This window comes from Pinus tabuliformis, chromosome 3_2 (assembly GCF_031772625.1).
Source record: "Pinus tabuliformis cultivar Carrire ecotype Pingquan chromosome 3_2, CPIR1, whole genome shotgun sequence".
Classification (NCBI taxonomy): Eukaryota; Viridiplantae; Streptophyta; class Pinopsida; order Pinales; family Pinaceae; genus Pinus; species Pinus tabuliformis.
This window is the reverse complement of record NC_142302.1, coordinates 1230448318-1230462810: the sequence shown is the minus strand read 5'-3', so window position 1 is coordinate 1230462810 and position 14493 is coordinate 1230448318. Positions and strand designations below refer to the sequence as shown.

General features: G+C 34.3%; 1 pseudogene; it reads right to left on the bottom strand.

Moving 5' to 3' along the window:
- Positions 1–5361: 5361 nt before the first annotated feature.
- LOC149185186 (uncharacterized) lies at positions 5362–8647 on the bottom strand (annotated as a pseudogene).
- Between the last annotated feature and the right edge of the window lie 5846 nt (positions 8648–14493).

The following is a 14493-nucleotide window of genomic DNA, read 5'->3' as shown; positions in this document are numbered from 1 at the left end:
GACTAGGTAACAAACACAGTGATTTCTTTATGTATCAGGAGATTGTAGTCTCCTTTCGATTTGCAGCTTGATAAATAATAGGTTGGAGCCTATTGAGGTAGGAATCTCCTATGGGTTGTATCCTATAGAAAAATTATGAGATTTGGAGCTTCCTTGCATGTTATAGCTTGAAAAATTGAGGTACTAGCCTCTTGTAGGTTGGAGCCTACAAAAAATCAGATGTAATAAAGGAGTAGGAGTTTGCCATTGTATCACAACAATAAAAAAATTATTGTTTTCTTCCTTTATGGGGTTCCACTTATATCTAGTATCCATATGTTTTGTTGTTATGTGCTTATGTGATATTTTGGTTTACTTATTACTTATTCATAACAGATTAAATCTACTCTTCATAATGTGTTAATCTTCTCATTTAAAAAGTTTGGTTAACGCGTTTAAAGAAAATAAATTAGTTTCCATGAATGTACTAAACTTATTCATACCCCCCCTCTCAGTTTAGTCAAGTTTTCATCAATGTTTTATGATAAAGACAATTGCACAAACATTTTACAATTGTTATGTTGCTAATGAAAACGAGTCGTAAGATATTTCAAAATTTATTTAGATATTGAATTCATTCAAGAAGAAAATTGCATCATCAATTTGGAAACTTCCATTATTAATTTGGAAAATCCATTTGAAACTAAGAAAGTAGATGGAAAAGAAGGAGCACCAACCCTTGATTTGCAAGCTACAACTTGCTTCACACAATGGTTCATTTTTCATATATTTTCATATAAGAGCCATGAATGCCTTTTTTGTATTCCAAAATAAATTAAAAATTTTCTTCAATCACCAACACCTTCAACAGTGTATGTTTACTGAGAAAACGCCACCATCTTCACCGCAACTCGCTCACAAAACTCACATCCATTCTTTGTCTGGGTAAGCTTGCTTATGTATAATTTGGCTTCATAATTTCTTTGTTCTTTTCGTTTTCTTGGGCTGCTACATGCATTTTTATTTTTATTTTTGTCATATTTAGTTGACTCCTCTATATGTTCTCTTTAAGTTTTACATTCTAGTATTGTTGTTCGAAACTCAAACTCTGATTTTTTCTGCTTATTTTTGCAATTCTGGTTTTGTAACAGGTTTTAGCAGTGCTTACTCTATTATTAGTTGCAATTAACTTTGGCTTAACTGCCTAATTTTCCGCCAACTTGTTCATGAATTTAGAATTCTGTCGTGTTTGGATTTAACTACCAACTGTGTCACTGAAGGGTCACTTTACCACTAGCTCAACGAGGTGCCAAAAACGGTTTCCAACTCATTCATGCCATTGTTAAATTTCGCTGCCAAGTTTTATTAAACGAATGCTGCCAATTTCGCCGCTTTTGGCCGTTAACACCTTTTTTTGATCCCTTTACCTATTTTATGCCACAACACCAAGTCTCCATGATCACCGGAGAGGCCTTTAGGCACTAAGCCACTTTTTACTTGTCGGGGGCCAAATTCCATTGTTTTATGCCCGCACCCTTGGTCTTGTTTTTAGACAAAATGACTAGTGCTTATGCCTAGAGCCCCTCTTCCCACCGCTTCAGTTTTGAAAACTTTTATTAATAAAATTATCATCGACAATGGTTTTGTCGGGCTCATTACACCTTAATCCCTAAGGGCTAGATTTATTTATTAATTTCTCCACACCATTTATTTTCCGCAGCTACATATAACCTGTACCTATCGTAACGCCAAAGATCCCTCTATCCTGACACTTTGTTTGTGCTGCACCAAAGGAATTCTCTAGGTGTGTTCCTGTGGGTTGACTTGTACCGCAAGGTTTGCTCGCCACCTTTTTCATTGGTCATCATAATGCCTCCATGTCACGGTGCTTGTCTTCTGGCACATTAAGCTCATGCTTCTTTACACATCCATCAGGGTCATGTCATTGGGTTGTCATGTCCTGTAGGGACTGCCCGACACCTTTTTAATTGGTTGTTACTTTGTGCGTTATCAGTGCTGACATGTCCTCGATCTCTCCTACCTGACGCTTCCTCTTTGCACACTATTAACAAACCACTGGGCTCTATCTAGCAGTATGACATCATGCTGACACATCTATGCCACATCTCGACTAGTGATTTGTGATATGTGTCACCTAGAAATGGGAGTTTTGGATGCCGGAAAATTCCAAATATGATTGCCACGTATCCACCCTTTTTGGCCTATGCTGACATCATCACTTCTATCATCCGGGCCAATTTCATGATGCCACTTGTCTTGTTGAAGGAGGGTGAAAGGGGGTCCTAAAGACCTATTTTACGAGCAAATCCTTTGTTAATTTTTCAAGGTTTCTCGACCATTTTCTTTTATTATGCATAGGTTTATGTTAGGACGACTCTCCCTTGGGCTGCTGATTTGTCATCCCCTTCAGGATGCATCTCGAGGATACTCATCAATAGGATAAGTTATCGGAGTGGGGGCCTTCCAGTCAATGCTTTATTGGATGATATTTTGATGTCGTGTCTTGCTGCAACCATCTCCCAATGCTTCCACCTGTGTGCCCTTTGCAATACTTCGGGGTGCACCGACCGGGGTAAGTCTGTCAGGATGGTGCCACCACCTAGTGTCATCCCTCTCTTTGCATCTCGACACTTAAAATTGTCTGCCATAACCATACTGTCGAGGTACATCGGTCATGTGGGCTCCACCTGAGCTAATAAAATTATCATTGCTATTGCGTTGTCCATCCATGGCAGCCTATAGCTCTATATAGCGGCTCTTCCAACCTTGTCATTGGGTTTGTCACTTCTGCCAGATTTGGCTATGTGACAAATCTCATCCAACCAACACTTATCTCCACTATCTTTGACTAATCTCATCCAACGAACACTTATCTCCACTATCTTTGACTTGAGGTCACAAAACTTTGATTAATTTTATCTTTTGATCTAGGAGGTCATTTTCGAACTTTCGTATACCACTGGAAAGATATTTCAGAGCTCATTCCAAATGGGTTGTTTTGACCTGTATCTGAGGGAATATGTTGCACCAAAACTAGCTCCAAACTCTATGCACCACTCTCATCCATGCTATTCCTTTATACTTTTTCTTTGAATTGGATCTCTTGAGGCATTCTTTGACACTTGTGCTACTTGTTGACATCAACGGAAACTATGTTGCCACCATGCTATTACCATTAATTAAAACATATTTCCAACACCTTATTCAAGTTATGGTGAAAAATCTTCAACAAAACTATAATGTATGCACTTCATCGTTCCAGTGTGACTACTTCATTGATGATGGGAAAGTTCCAGTGTGACTACTTCATTGATGATGGGAAAAATTTGCAGGAACTTTACTATGAACTTCTAAGACTTGGACCTATAATGAATGTTTCATATCCAGAACCTTTTTCAAATGATGTGATTTCCTTATTTTCTTTGTGTTATATATTTAACAAGGTTTCCCATAATTTAATCAAGATATTCAACTTCAATATATCACAAAATATTTATTTCATTCCATGGGTACCATTTACACAAACGTAACAAATGTTTATTCATTGTGCTATCAACATTTGTTTCTTAGTTAAAATGCACAGACATTAGAGCATAATGTCAATCGATCTGAGGGTTAATTCTTTGGTCACACTAGTTGACTAATCAAATCTCTATCAATCAACTTAAGGTGAAACAAGAACAAATGAAGAACTCACTCAAATGTTAAAATCACGTGATGCCATAAAGTTATAATGATGCCACAAAAATAATTTCATAGAAATGTGCCCAACTTTTGCTTGAATTTCACCTCGGTTTAGTGTGAATACATGCTAGGGAAAAAGCTTGAGTTAACATGTCTTGGTGCTTCTCAATTTTCCTCATAAACCAGCGCAAGCCTAAAAAACTATTTATGGTTTAATGAAACCCTTAGGTAAATGTTCACTTCTACAAATGGACATATTTATCAAGGTTCTGCTTCAAAGTTAGCTCATGATCACAATGCGAGCTCCAAAACTGTTGCACAAAGATGTTTGTCCTATAGTGAAGCTAGAAAACCCACGAATCCCATCCAAGAAAAATAAATTGTAACCCCAAAACTTTTCAGGTATATGACCTTTTCAAAAGATGTTCATGATTCCACAAGAGTCATAGGATTATTGAGCCAGATGCCTTAGATAACTGTTGAGAACATTGCATTTTTGAAGAGGATAATTTCCCTTTGATAGTCGTTAAAGAGGTTTCATAATGAAGACGACTTGAATAAATGTGAAGGGAAAATTTCAAATTTCAAATTTTGGGGCTATGAATCCCCACAATTAAATTGAAATTTTAATTTTAACTCAGAGCCAAACAAAATTCCCTCAATTAATTACTTTATCCACTAAATATTTAATTTGACTTTTTATCAAAAGGTCCTCTATTTTTTCCAAATCATCTAGATTATGGGATATTGACCTCAACAAGGGGCTTCAATTTTTAAGAAGCATATCTGCCAAACCATGAGGGCCCTCCTGGTCTGCCATATACCACTAGAATCAACATGACTCGGAGCATCAACTAACAATGGTCACATAGGTAAATTAACTGATCTTTGTCCTAAAAAATCTTCAACAAGTGCGGGGCTATTTGGAGCGTCAAGGTATTTTAGGGGTTTTGGCCATTTGGAGCTTCAATTCATACAAACCAAAACAATATTAAGAGCATCCAAAACCCAAAATTGGCATCAATGACAACACCATTCAACAATAATAATAATTTGAATCAAGTTATAATTTAGTTAATTTTTATCATTTTCTTAATTTTAGCAATATAAGATCTATCATAAGTAAGTGGTTTGATGCTTGTCATGAATTGATGCATATGTAGTTTTACCAACGATTTAATTTATATAGTCGTTTTAATTTAAACATGAAAATTATTACAATATTATAAAGAGGAAAATAAGATAAAACTCAAATCATTAATTCTCAATGACCTTGAGCCAAAAACTTAAACACTTCATCAATAAAAACATCAATAAAATAAGATAAAAATCAAAACCTTAAACTAAAAACATAGTCACCTAACATTAAACATTAATAAATGTTAAAGCATTACTAAATAAATACAATGTAATTAAATTTAACATTGCATTCAAAATATTTAGATGATAAATATTTTGTATTTTTCATATCCTGGAAAATAGAACAACCATAGTGGAAAAGTAAACATAAACCAAAGATATGTTTATTGAACATTCTCTAGATTTATCACATCACCAACCTCACAATGAAGGCGTCACATCACCAACCTCTACTAATGCGTGGTCAACACTGAAATCTTATTTACATCTCTCTCTTGCTCCCCTCGAATTGATAAACGATCACAAGGCTCAACCCGCTCAACTACATTTTGACTTTGCCTTCACATATCCCTCGGTGGTACTATTATCTTTATTCATCTGTCACATAATGGTAGCATCCCACCCTCTATCCCTAATCGCAATGCCTAAGAAAGGAAACTGAATCAAAGCACCCTGCCTAGCACTCGAACTTGGGTTGGTAGTCCTCTTGTAAGAACCCAACCATTTGGCCTGCATATAACGATACTTCCTCCTTGGTGGAATGTACATATCTCTCTCTCAGTGATTTCCTAGCTGTGTTTCACATGATCTTCACGATCCCACATAAATTCTCTGCTTTCCCCATGAACAGATTCAGAATCTTTCCCGCTTAACTTCTCTGCATTGTATTTGTCAATAGGTCGGGAAATTTCGAATTGTGCCCTGAAATCGATGTCCACGAAAAAACGCTCGTTTTTCAATTTGTGTAGTCTAACGAGGCGGAGGAGTTGCCCAGAAAGTTATGGAAATTCCGGTCTTATTTAGAGAAAATTTTGCAAGGATTCTTCTAAATCCAAGTTATAGTTGTTAAGCTTCAAAAGTTTAGTTGTCCTAGACGTTTTTTATGGTATTGAATCCCTTTCCACCATCAAAAACATGATTCAAACATTGCCTCTACAAGATTTTTTGAAATTTTTTTGCTTGGATTCCGACCACTTTTGGCTATCCGGGGAATTCCTCCGCCTCATTAGAGGACTCCTTTTCAATTTCGATTCCTCGGTAATCACATCAATGAACTCGTAATCGCCTATACACCCAAACCCACACCATGTCTCTCTCCAAACATAGGAATGACATCAATTATTAAATCTAAATGCATTGTGTTTATAGCGATAGTACCAATAAGACCCAAAAAAGGATCAACCCTCTCTCGACATAATCATGGTTTTACGAGGAAACCGTGGGTTAAAGGTTAACTAAAAAAGATTAAAATAGGATTTTTTCAAATCTCAAATTTTAGTTAGACACACGACTGACTTGAAGGGTGTCCAATCATTTGATCCCAGTGTCACTTGCAGACAGTCGCGTTGTATCCTCCTAACCGAAGGCGGTCCATTACGAATCGGTGAGGAGGTCTCTTTTTCTCTGCATTCTCTACAACATTAAAGCCCGCTTTTCTCTTGGCTGTCGCTACAGCTTTCTTTGCATCCATCTCAAAAGCAGAGTTGTTGCTACAGGAAACACACTGTACACTCACCCCAATCTAGTTAGGTATTTTAATGAACTTTATAACTTACCTCCATTGGTGGCCAATATACCCTATAAATGTCATATTAACAAAGATGCAATCATAGTGGCTAGTGCATTATCGAGGACCAGCTATTAAACTTTTAGTTTGGAAGATAGAAAAGGAGATAGCACGCTGGGAAAAAATCCTTCAAAGTGCTTGATCAATGTGGATATTGGTGGTCACCCAACAATTCCACTTGGACTCCCACCATTGTTTCTTTCAGTTTTTCAGTTTCCTTAATTGTAGCACAGTTTACTATTTTTAGCAGTTTTTCGGGTCTTAAACTTCAAGATCCGTTTTGAGGCCCTAAATGACATTTTTTTGGCAATATACCGCCAACGATTTTTAAATAAAATCATCTTTTCTGTCATATTCCTTGGATAGATCTTTCCAATGGGTTATCATACACATCAAACGAAGTTAATATGACCAAGTCGCGACCCTGGAAGTTGGCTGTCCACCTCACCCCAACGGGGCCAATAAACTCTTGGTGTAAAATCTCCTCGGGTTAGGGTTTTTGTTGTTAGAGTTTGCTCTTATTGTTTAATAATAGAAAGGCCCTTGACCCTCATTGTAACACAGTTCAGAGGCATGTAGCCGCCACATCTCTTCTCAAAGATAAGCTACCATTGTCTGAGCTAGTCTTATTTCCATTCTGTTTGTAAGCATATTTCAGTATTTGATATTAATGAAATGAAGTGTTATTTCTACTGCATATTTTTATTTATGGTTATATTTGTAATTTGTTGCATTGTTGTTTAAATTCAGATCAGCGCTCAACATTAGAAGGTTAGAAATAATTTGTAATAAGGGTTCAACAGTAGAGGGTGAGAAATAATTGGTAATAAGGGTTTTCCCCTCTCTTAATTGTTGACAACTATAATGTTTGAGGGATCTTCTCCTTGATAAGGTCTGTTGTGGGATCAAATTTTAAAAAAATGTATACAAGGTTTTATGTAAAACTAAAACTCCTCGAGTACAAATAACTCAATTATCAGGAGACCTACGAACTCTCCATATGGGTAGCCTTATGGTCAATGAATTCCACAGTAAAGAGGGATTATGAGAAAAGGAGGAGGCCAGAAAATGTGAAAACAAAAATGAGTATGGTTGATATACCTCAAGAATCTCGCAGAGTTGTTCTCTAGAAATCGTCATGAAATCACGAGGATTTGAGGCCTTAGCATTGTCCTCACTGTCTTTTGTGAAATTGGAAGCTGAACATTCTCCCTGTGATCCATGCCAGTTGATGATCCCATGTCCATAAAAAATGTCGATGGCATGGTCACTACCGTTGGTGCTACTTCTACAGTGAGCGGCCATTTTGCTGTAGCCAAGTTTTCGCATAAGATTGCCCTGGTAGCTTCGTTAAGAGGGTCTGTGGTAGACTTGGTTGTGATGGGTTCTCAATGTGAGTAGAGTGAGGCAATACACACATTGGGTTTGTGGAATCTCTCAGGCTTGCTTGTGTTTGCAGTGTTGGAAAGGCAGAGGAGAAAAAGCACAAATTATTCACACATAAAACACGAGCTTCTACTCTTCTATTGATCACACAAAACATGATGCTTACAATGAACACGATGAAGGGTATTTATCCTTTTCCAACTAGCTACTTGCCTAGAATATCTTGACATGCAACCACATGCAATCACACACTCAAATTCATCTATCATTGTCAATTTCATTGACAATTTCAACTTCACCAAATCCATCAACTACAGTTAGATTCACGAATTCACATATCACTTTGCAGTCATCATCCACAAGTGTCTCGCCACAGTGGGATTCACCATCATCTGTATCATCCATGTTACAATGGGTTCCTTGAGCATTTATCTGCTCTTTCTCTATTTCACACACAGAGGCTTCAGCTTCTGTCTCTGCAATCTTTGTTGCATCTTTTTCATCCATATGCATGCTTTCATAATGGGCTTCAATTTTATGGTCTTGACAACCATCATCCACTTTTGAGTGGGGTTCTCCAAGCTCCGTTTTCCTCTCAGGGTCTTGCTCATCTACTCTCAGATTTACGGCTGACTTGTTTGCTTGTGACATAACCTGCTTCTGCATGTCACTCCCCCTTGCACCAAACTCTGCTTCCAAGATCTTCCATGCTTCCTTGGAAGTTGTAGGTTTTGCTACCTTGCACAAACACTTCCCATCCAATGCATATTTTATAAAATTGAATGCTAAAACATCACATACATCATCATATGGGTTATAAGACTCTTACTCAATTAACTCTTTAGCTCGAAGAAAAGTTAACATCTTGATAACCCAATGATAAAAATATTCACCTGTAAACATAAGAGGTGGTAGCAGATCAAAGCTACACCAATCACCCTCGATTGCTTCTTTGTCTTCTGCTAGACTTCTCAGTTCCTCGACTGCAGCCTGAACCTCTCTAACCATGGCAATGATCTTTGCTTCTTCTTTTCGATTTCTTCTCTTAATATTCTTCAGTTGCGCTTTGTGACCCATGACTGTTGTTATTCATTTTCTTATAGCTACTTTTCTGATTGCATGAGGTTGTCTTCCATATTGCCCCCGAAAAAAAAAAATGATTTTCAATATATGCCTCTGTAACACACAACCTTCACCCAAAAATCTATCATACTTGATAAAACACCAAAATATTTTTGTAAACTGACGGACTTTGCAAAACCCTAAATTTTCTTGTGAATAAAAACCCTTTTCTTTTTTTATTCTCTTAAAAAACCCTTCTTCATAAATCTCTCCCAAATAAAAACTTTAAAAAATCCCAAAAAAATCTTTTATAAACCTTTCTACCATGCACCTTTTAATAAAAAAATTATCGCTCAACTTTCCACTAAATAAATCATTTTCGAAATAAGCCCTTTAGAAAAGAACTTCAAACGAAGCTAGACCATTTATTCATGCAATAAATCTCAAACGTAGTTTTCATTAATCTTTAAGAACACTTCAATAAAACTTTATTGCATTACCCACTGACCTTTTCAAACCTCTTTTTAAAACGTTATTTTGACTTGGTAATGCTACCTACTTTCCACGATAAGAGAGGGCCATGGTTAGACTTTTTACCAGCCGAATGCCTTACTACGCAAGTTCTTGACTCTTTTCGGGCCCACACACCTTTCGACAGGGAGTTCAGCTTATTCCCTCGGAGCAAGGGTTAACCAGTTTACTATAGGGCATTAAATGTTCAGGTATATGCATATTTTATAACAAAATAACACACAGTCGTTGGTGACTACATAAATTAAAAGTAAAGACTGTGTGTTATTTTGTTTTAGAGCATGCATATACCTGAGCATTTAATGCCCTATAACACACTGGGTAACCCTTGCCTTCTCTCGGCACCTAAAAAGAGTTACAACCGACACGGTATGTCGATTTTCTATCACAGTTGTCTTAAGAACGAGCTACAGCTCGACTGCAGAATTTTCTCCGGGCGGATTTGCAGGCTACTCACAGAGCGCAAATCCAGTGGTTGCTCACTGTGGATATGACGCCTAAAAAACTTTTGACACTCTTCACACGATGGGACTCTGCAGACTACGGTTGCAGCGAATGCTATTTCTGTATCAGATCTTGTAACCTCGCTCTGATACCAATTTGTAACATATAGAAATAATTATTAATTCTAACATACGACAGAGTCCTGTGTTTTCAGGTGCGGCTGGTCAGTTGCGATAGAGGTCGATGCCGCAGGTTTGAAGGCAAGACCGTTCGCTGAAACTACTCTGCGCAAAAGTCCGAGGATGACTATAAAGTACTGTCAGGTGGGTGGGCAAGCAGTTGCCAAAGGGCACATTCTTCAAAACCTTGGCTCCTCGCGTTGCGAGGGGTCAAAGCAAGCTAATGCAATAAGTAAAAGCGTATTCTCAGCGCTTATCCACATTAACAATATTATGAAAGGGAGTTGAGGCAGTTGAGGCAGAGAAATTGTAAAGATGGTTAAAAGTAGTTTTTATGGTGGAAATGGATTCATCACCATCAAAAATTTTGAGGGCACTTATTTTAAAGTTAACACTTATAACTTGAATTTACAAGAATTTTTGCCAAATTTTCTTTAAATATAACTAGAATTTCCATAACTTTCTGAGCAACTCCTCAGCCTTATTACACTAAGAGTTATGAAAACAGCGTATTTGGTTTAGTGAAACAGTTCAAATGTTTGGTAAATGGGTCAAATGTTAATCTTGAAAAGTTCCCACTAACAACAATACGGCAGCAATGTATATATAATTTATTTTACCTTTCTCACTTTCCTCCTTGTTCAGTGTTTACCTTAAATATCGCAAATTTCAACCCGTTACCACAAAATTTTCCATGAACTAATTTTGCACTATTACTCACAATCATGAAACTGCATTCAAAAATATATTCAAAGTCATGTTCATTTTTAAAAACTTAAAATGAATTTACACCTTTAACTTACAAACAATTTGGTTTAGTGAAACAGTTCAAATGTTTGGTAAATGGGTCAAATGTTAATCTTGAAAAGTTCCCACTAACAACAATACGGCAGCAATGTATATATAATTTATTTTACCTTTCTCACTTTCCTCCTTGTTCAGTGTTTACCTTAAATATCGCAAATTTCAACCCGTTACCACAAAATTTTCCATGAACTAATTTTGCACTATTACTCACAATCATGAAACTGCATTCAAAAATATATTCAAAGTCATGTTCATTTTTAAAAAACTTAAAATGAATTTACACCTTTAACTTACAAACATCAATAGACTATATTTTTTAAATTTTAATATATAAAATATATTATATATTTAATATTTAATCAAATTTTAAAATAATATTTATATAATAAATTTGAGATTTTAATTTTTTAAATTATATAAATATCATTTTTATCTTTATTTTAATTTTAAAATTTTAAAATATTAAATTTAAATTTTATTAAAAAAATAAAATATTTCATTTATATATATTTTTAATTTAAATTCTTTACACTAGACAAAATCAATCGCAAATTCCTCGCCAATCCTATATTTTTATCATAAATGAGAAACAAAATCAATCATAGATTTTTATATCTAAATTATTTACACCTAGGATAGACAATGGAAAACAAATTATATCTTATCAATCCTTAACTTTTTGTGATAAATGGGAAAACAAATCAATTATAAATTTATTGATGATCATTTATTGAAAAGTTAGAGTTAAACTTAGAATCTTAAATAAGTGTATTGACTTAACAATGTAATAATAAAATTTCAATTAATAATATTATTTGAAGCAAAGTTTACATTAGAAATACCTATTTCAAAATAATTTGATTTAAAAGTAACCACCTTTCAAAAAAGGAAGTGAATAACAAAAGTAAAATGCATATGAGGAGAAAAGTAAAATAATTAATATTAAAAATAAGTTATAGGTGCTTTGATTGAAAAACGTTTTATAAATTAATGATTTATTTTGGTTTTAGTGGACGTTAATAATCATCATCATTATATATATATATATATATATGATGTTTAATAAAATGATTTTTTTTTTTTTTTTTTTACGTTAAAAACTATATGTTTTTAAAATAATGAATTTTATAGATTCTTATTTAAAGAATATCATGTGGTGAGTATTATTAAGTTTAAAAATATGTAAATTATGGTTGTAATTTTTAATATATATTATTTTTTATAATTGAGATTTCATATATGGTTTATGATTATTTGTTTTTAATTTTCTCAATTACTATATATTTATTTTTAATAGGTTTACTTATCACTTTGGTAGAGTTGATTGTGATATCTTGTTGTTTAATATTTGCGAAGACATCAACCATGATGATTTTTAAGATTTTTGTATCATAGTTTTAACCTATATGTGATTGTCTTTATGTTCATAATAAAAAGTATTGTAATATTATTACAATTTTTTGAGTGATATAAGTTGTTGTTCGAAAGAATATAGGGTAAATTATAATAATTTATCTAATATTTCTCCCAACTAAATTTATATGAGTAAATTATAATAAATTAACTAATAGCTTAAAATTTACTCAATATTTTCCCTTACCCCCATATAAGTGGGGGCTCTTGTAGGGGTGGGAAGAAAGGTTTGGTATATTATAATAACCTACCCAATATTTCCCTCTGGCGATGCCTTCATATAAGTGGAATGAGGAATATTGGGTAAATTATTATAATTTACCCAATATTTCCTTTAGCCCTACCCTCTCAATATTCCCCCAACCCCACCCCAATATTTCTTACACCACCACCCTGTCAATATTTCCCCTAATGCCACACCAATATTTCTTGCATCATGACCCTCTCAATATTTGCCTCCAACCCCACTTTGATATTTTTCACACCACAACTTCTAAAGTGGATTCTCTTTGATATAATTAATAATAGTTTAGTTATTGATATATCATTTACTAAGTTTAAAATTGAGTCGATAATAAATTCATTATTAATATTGTCTTGTATATATTATGGTTTGGGAGTTGAGGTTAGATAATTTCTGTCTCATTCTCATTACACTAACATAAAAAATATGCCCAAATAAAATTATTCTAAATGATTTAATAAAATGGAAATTTCTTCCTTAAGAAACCATATTAAATTTGGAATTTTAGAAGTGATTTATCATGTAGCAATTATTATGAGATCATAGCTAAGATTATTTTTCCACCGAGCAAATGCAATAACATGATCTAAGTTTTACCTCCCCAATGCACACCCCAAAGCAAGGATTAAGCTTAATTAAATGTAGGATAGGAACATAGAGCACTTAACAAGCAGCTCACTTAAGTCATAAATTGACAACTCAAGGATGACATTTATGATTGATTGTGCATAGCTCAGTAGAGATACATTTATAATTAAAGGACCACCACTTCCAACACAGAGATATTTTTAGACTTGTTAGATCACTACTTCTAACCCTCGTTGAAACCCATAGATGGTCAAGTATCATACTTGACAATGATGAACCTATAAAAGGATCTGACTACCACTTTTATACCATGATGAAAACCCATATATAATTAAGAATCATACTTAATAGTAGCATCTCAATTTCCCAACCATAATTATCATGAGTCAAACAATGGACATTCCTATGCCTAGTTGGGAAAGTCCACTATAATATCATTTACCCATAAATATTAGGAGACAGAAGCTATTGTATTTCATCACAATTCATAATCTAAATATAATTTATTATTAAAAAAATAATTTAATAATAATCCAATTGATGCCCTCAACTAAGCAAACATCATCTTTTTTAATCTCTCAAGAATAACAACTCCCTCTGAACAAAGTATCTTCGCCTTCTTATTCTTCCTATCAAATCATACATGGGGAAAAATTAACCTCATGTGTAGAAAATCAAGTGCCATAATTATCCTCACACTTTTTACCATACCTTACTTTAGCAAGAATTTTAAAGGTATTTCCCCCTTTAATTGAAACATTAACTATAAGCCTCCTTTCCCTTAAATAAAATCTCTGCCACTTTATTAATGGTGTAGTCTAACTTATAGACGAAATAGACCTTTTTCACCGAAATTCACCAACCGAAATACAATTTGAATATCTTTTGTTGTTTAAAATACATTTTTGAATGCATAAATGGTTTCAACACCCTTGAAAACCCCTGGAGCACTCAAATTATGCTATTAAACAATTTAAACTCAAGTTTTTAAAAACGTCTCTCAAATCTTGATTAAAATTAACGAGAAAAATGATCGTGAAAAAGGTCATTTCATTTATAAAATTATTTTTCCATCGAAAAAAAGCATTATTTTTCCTTCTACTTGCATTATTTCCATACTAGAGAAAAGAGAGAAAAGAAGCCTCACCTTCTAGTTGAGATTTCTTTGATAAGGATTTCCTAGAGAAAATGTTTGTGTTCATTGTTAATGGTGCATGATTCTCATGTTT